Genomic DNA, 6,000 nt, shown 5'->3' with positions numbered 1-6,000 from the left:
TCACGATATTTAGTCGTGAACAGAATAAAGCACGAAGTACGGAGACGTGGCTCTAATATCGCCGCTTACATTGGGGACACGAGTCGTATATCGGGACGGCATTCGCTTTCTGGGCGTGTCTCGCATAGAGAGAAATGGGGAGCCTCCTACCACTAAATAGCCTGTGTCGTAGGCCTGGGCAATGGGATGATTCGCCTAGTCGAAATGCTGGGGGTTGGATTATTGCGGTGGATTATGCTGTTTACTTCCCAAGAGGATGATCTCCGGCTCAGGCCACGGAACATATTTCAGTGGTATTCTGACCCACACATAACTACATCGTGGGGACGACCTCGGTCGTATTGCCACGTAGGATGGTACTTCAAATTCTGAACCTCTTGAGGACTTCCTTTAAGGGTTAGGGGTAAAAATAGACGCAAAGGTTCCTCTCCACTCATCCTTTCCTTCAGGAAATTCTACATTCCCCCATGTTAACCACCGAAAACAATGCCAACGCGACGTGAATTGCTCTACGCAAGAGGAGACGTGGTAGCCTTGAACTTGTCTACTGAACGAAGGGCCAAGATCCGAATATTGGCAGTCCTTGGCACCCAGTATAACTTCGGTTTTCTGGTGCCGAGTTCTAACGGAACGTATAAAATTGTGCAAGGAAAAACGGATTCTTATAGAGGTTTTCTCGGCAGACAAATTCCATTAAATTTTTGTTGATGTCTCTTCGACAAATTACGACTGAAAGTTACTTCCTCGGTGTCAGCGTTGTACTCGTACTATTTGTACTTATCTTTATACTTATTAGTTTAGGTCGTGGACGTATTCTTTGGGGTCTCAACCAACTCCCAATACAGGTTTTCAATAAAGTTTGACGCTATGTGCTCGTTCAACTGTTTCGCAAAATGGCAGCTTCTCCTTACATCTTGATCAATCTTGAAAACTGATTCTTCTGCTGAAGGTTTAAAGCAATTAATTCATATCGAAGTTGAGGTTGGTAACAAATGCGAACTTAATTTCTTCTTGTCTTTTCCATTCGAAAATTTTTCCACCTCTCGCTAGATGAAACCTAACTTCTTCAATGTATCACTATAGATGCTCATAAGGTGTTTTTCCCATTATAGAAGATAATTTTAAAGGAGGGAATACTAGGGACATATAAAAAATTCAACCGCTGGGACGGGCTGGAAAAGGTCACAGGTTCAAGTCCCGCCCAGGGAATTGACGCTGCGTAAGGTATATTGGAGAAGCGCGATAAAACCTTTGACGTCGAAGCATATCATTTCTAAACCGTACACCACTTGAAAAAGAACTTGGCTTGGTCTTTCCGTTGATCTTCATCACCTTCTGGGTTCTAACTTGATATCCTTCTGATTGGGGGCTCGAGGGACAGCAGAAAATCATGGGACACGGCACGGAAACATTAGCCGAAACCGTGAAAGTGATTGAAGTAGCGAGGAGAGATCGAGGAGGATGGGATTCGTGAGTTAGTTGGAGAGGGAGAGAGAGAGAGAGAGAGAGGGAGGGAGGGAGAGAGGAAGGTGAGAGACATCGGGAGGGAGGAGCAGAGGTGGTTGGAATGACGCGGGGGCGGGGAAGCGGAGTAGGACTAAGGCGATGGGAGAGGAGGAAGAATGGAAGGGGGAATGGACGGGGTGGGTGGTTGAAGGAGGAGAGTGAGATATGGGGGAGGGGAAGTAGGTCGTAAGGTTGGGAAGAGCAAGAGAGGAGGGCGCTGGTTGGCATAGAGGGGAAGGGAGCAGAGGCTTCGGAGTGAAATGGTGAGACGGCAGAGGGAGAAAGAGGTCTTTTATTTGAGACGATGTTTGAAAGCAAGAATAATTGGAGGTGATCGAGAGAAATAGAAGTACACGGGAAGAGCTTTGACGTTTGGCTGCCGTAAGTGAGTCGGAATGAAGACGAGGAAGGTTGGGGCGATGGAAGGGCGAAGGAAGGGGAGGTGGTAAAGGGGAGTAAATGTTGGGAATTACGAAGCGCGTGTATATATAATCCACAAGAGCGGGCGCGAACACACATGCACATTAACGTGAGAATACATACATTAATGCACACGTGTCCATGAGGGGAGGGGGAGGAAGGAAAATGTGGGGAGCCTCGGAGGAGTGTGCGCTTGAGGAATCAAATAAGCTCACGCAAAGGCTCTAGATGACATTACACGGCAAAATCCGTTGTTACATTTTCCCGAATTAAATATTTGCGGCCTACTTGTTTGAAGTTAATTCAGCAAACACTTTACCTACTAGTGCAAAGAGATTAAAATTATACACGGGATGTGGGGAACTTGATTTTATAATATTCTGTCGTAGCAAGGAAAAGTAATTCGACTAAAAATACGTACTTTGCTATGGGGGAAACACCAGGAAATCCTGGGGAATAGGTAGAGAAAATACAGCGCCTTGGTAGGGCCCTCGCATCTCGCTTATTGTCGGGACGTGGACGTTTTGTCGTCCGGAGATACTTTCTTCCGGCACGTTAAATAAATAGGCACACTCAAGCTGCCGCGGACTCGTCTCCAACGTAAAACCCATTGTCACTAACGTAGCGGTAACTCGTGATGCGACAATTCTCTTTCGGCTGTGTCTGAAACTCCTTGTGTTCATTACGCGGTGCAGTGTGAAATGGTGGTGGTCATTTGTAGGAGTCCTTCGTGACGTCATGAGTGTATCTGAAGCTCCTCGCGATAGCCTGCCATGCTGACCCCCATCGGCTCAACACGAGGGCGGCTTCCCCTCTATTTTCGAATATAACGCTCAAAGGCTTTCTTCTTCTTTGAGTTGTGATGTGATCCCATCGAATTATCGCTGGAGTACCAAATACTACGTGTATTTAATTTAAACCTGTTCCGAAAACCACCGACGATACTATGCTGAATTCCATGAACCCTTAGCCAGTTTAAATATTTGATAATAAATGAACGCAATCATTATTTGCAAAAATTACCAGTGGTGTGCTGAATTATACCTGTCTCGTTGACTCATTTTCAGCATTGTTAAAGACCCTTTCGAAAGGAAGGATAAAGAAATGTCCAATTTTTCATTCTGTTCTTGTATTAAATATGTAAAATCACATGTTATTTATTATTTTATGAAAATTCATTGATAAAGTCGGTGGACCACTGCAATGAATGAAGAATCTACTTAATTGCTTTGTCTCGTATTGAAATAATTGCAGATCTACTAAAAAGAATTTTCGACTCATCAAGACCTGGCTCGCGAAAAAGGTCCATTTTTTACGCAGAATTATACGATTTTCATATTTCCCTTTGTAAAGACAGACTATCATGCTTGAAATAGCTTTGAAATTGTAAGGTGCTTAGTGTGCAGCGAACTTTTGTGAAAAGATCCCATCCCTATAATATAATTAATTCGTATTACATGAAATAAGAACATTAGTTTTCCAATGAAACCTCAATGCCATTCCAAGAAAATAAAGTAATGCAGTATAAATATATCATGATCTCGAATGACGGGAATGTCCAAATTCTTAAAAAAATTGCTGAAATTCAAGTATTTGTCGAGGTGTTTGAGAGGAGAAAAAAACTGCTCATAAGCTATTAAAAGTTACGAAGTCGGAGAAGCGTGGTAGAGTAATAAAAGGGACCAGGAATGGAAGTTACGAGTCTTATGATAGTAATAAAAACTTTCCAGAACCTCATTCACAGAAATTTCGAAAACTTCTCTGTGATGTTTACACTTGATATCTATCCCATACCCTATTCCCTCTCATCACAGTCGTGTGCTCGCAGGCTATGTCGATTGTCCCATTGACCGGGCACAGTCATCGCCACCTCTGCATATTTTACCGAAATAGACATACACTCCGTTGTGTCGCTGCGGTTCCCGATGATGGCGAACAGTGCATCCCCGAAAAAAAAGCTTGTGGTCTCTCTGCCGCTCCCAGTGCCAGGAATATCTTCTCCCCTATGATGTTTAAGTGGAACGCTCACCGCTTCGCAGTAGGTACGTCTACATCAGGGCAAAGTGCTCCTTTAAACCGGCAAACCCTTACGACACACAAAAAGACCAACGGAAGGAGCTTAGGGCCCGACGAGCACACGGACTCATAGCGTTCAGAGTCTGACACGACGACGAATTATTCACGGAACTCGGTCACGAAGGGCAGCACAAAATGGCGCCAATCCCGTTCTGAAAGGGCACGAATTCGATGCGTCGAAAAACATCGCGAGCTAATGACGGGCTTGGGATCGCAGGGTAGCACTTGGAGCACAGGGTAAAATCCCGTCGAGTTTGAGCTGGGAACGCTGAGATTCCAGGTCAGTAAGGAGACGACGGGAGTGTAAAAAACGTTCAAGTGTTTGACTTACCCTTGGGTCTTATCTTTCTTGAGGGTGCAATCTTAAACGTCCAAATATCCTTCTTTCATGGGAAGTTCTACGCGTATTACGGCTTTCAGAAGAGCTTCTGGTTCACTCTATTAGAAAGAGAAAAAACATTTCTTGCGAACGTTATATCATTCTGCTGTCCGTGAGATTGCACGCGGTGACTCAGCGAAGGATCGTGTTGAAAGTATTCGTTTCCCTGCTTAATGCACATTTTGAATGGACATATCCTATGATGATTCAGTAAATATACTTATAGTTATGGCTAGTATTTATTCATTTCCATTTTTTGCAGAAGTTTTTTTACGCTCAGAGCCGCACGGCAATAAGCGACTTAGGTTAGAAAATCTCTTTAGTGCAATTAATAAATTTGCTTTCCCCTGCGTAATTGCGATCATACATACTGTTGTCATCGCCTGTGACTTCATTCAATGCAGATTTTTTTCATAATTTTATTTTCGTCAAATAAGCAATCTCATATTTTTCCATATCTCATGACCCTAATCAAAGATTAAACGCCCATTTGCAGCAGATATTACTTTTTGAATGACGGTGAATTTTATGGAAAACTGTTTAAAATTTCATCACGGCATATGGAACGGGTGGAATTAAAGTTTCGAGGGTTGATGTTGATTGAAATTTTTTCGAACATTTCATGCATGTTCCAATTGTATTTCCTTTTTCATTTCGTGGAATTAACGAGCATGAATTAAGGGGAATTCTCGAATTCAATGCTTTATAAAGATCCGCAGTGATTGTTTGTAAATGCGTGTCTAATTGTTGAGGCACCGCTAAAAATGATGGCGCGGCTAAGTGTACTTGTCTTCCAATTAGTGGGAAGAAAGTGTAAATTGATCTTGGATGAAGGAAATGGAAACATTAGCTGTCTAATGTTTAGTGATTTCAAAAACCTTCTAATATATGGTCGAAATTCAAACGGTTTAGATACAATTAACATAATCTGTTCTTTATTTTGGTAGTATTTTACCCAAGGTTATTGGTTATTTTATAGGTCAATTGAGATTTCATCAGTATGCTATAATTTTGCGATTTGTTAATGGATTTTGTAAGGTATTCAAGGTTATCGAACCAAACTTGTTGAGTAGTCAGTGGTAGAAACGACATTTTCGAATCGTAAATAATCCGTAAATATCTTCAAGCCCATTTACGGAGAGATTTCGCGTGAGGACGATGAAGGCACTACGTCTACAGATAACTATGACACTTTTCTTTGCGACTTCGCGGATGCCGGCTTCATAAACTGGAGGATATCGCGATTTCCAGAAAAATTCTCAGATAAGTACAATCCCGGCCCCAAATTCTCAAGGATCCCGCTCCGAAGAACCCGCCCTGGGGGGAGGAATCACCGACACAAGGAGTTTGGAAAATGGGAAAAGTTAGATATACGACGTAGGAGATGCGGAAAGGAAGGAGGTCCTGCGGTGAAGCTTGCTAGGGCGTAGTGGGAAGTGCCGGAGAGGGAGGGGTTGGCGGAGGAGAGTGGGCAGAGAAGGAAGAGAGGGGGTTGAGGAGGGCCGGCTCGTGTGCATGAGTGTTGAGGTGAGTATGGGAGTTGAGGTGGGGAGAGAGGAGAAACTGTGGGGATGCCTGGAGGTAAATAGACGCTCAGGTCTTGGAGTAAGTGGTCGGGG

The sequence above is a fragment of the Hetaerina americana genome, unplaced genomic scaffold (assembly GCF_022747635.1).
Source record: "Hetaerina americana unplaced genomic scaffold, ioHetAmer1.1.p SCAF_17, whole genome shotgun sequence".
NCBI classification, from domain to species: domain Eukaryota; kingdom Metazoa; phylum Arthropoda; class Insecta; order Odonata; family Calopterygidae; genus Hetaerina; species Hetaerina americana.
The sequence above is the reverse complement of the archived record's forward strand: the minus strand, read 5'-3'. Positions refer to the sequence as shown.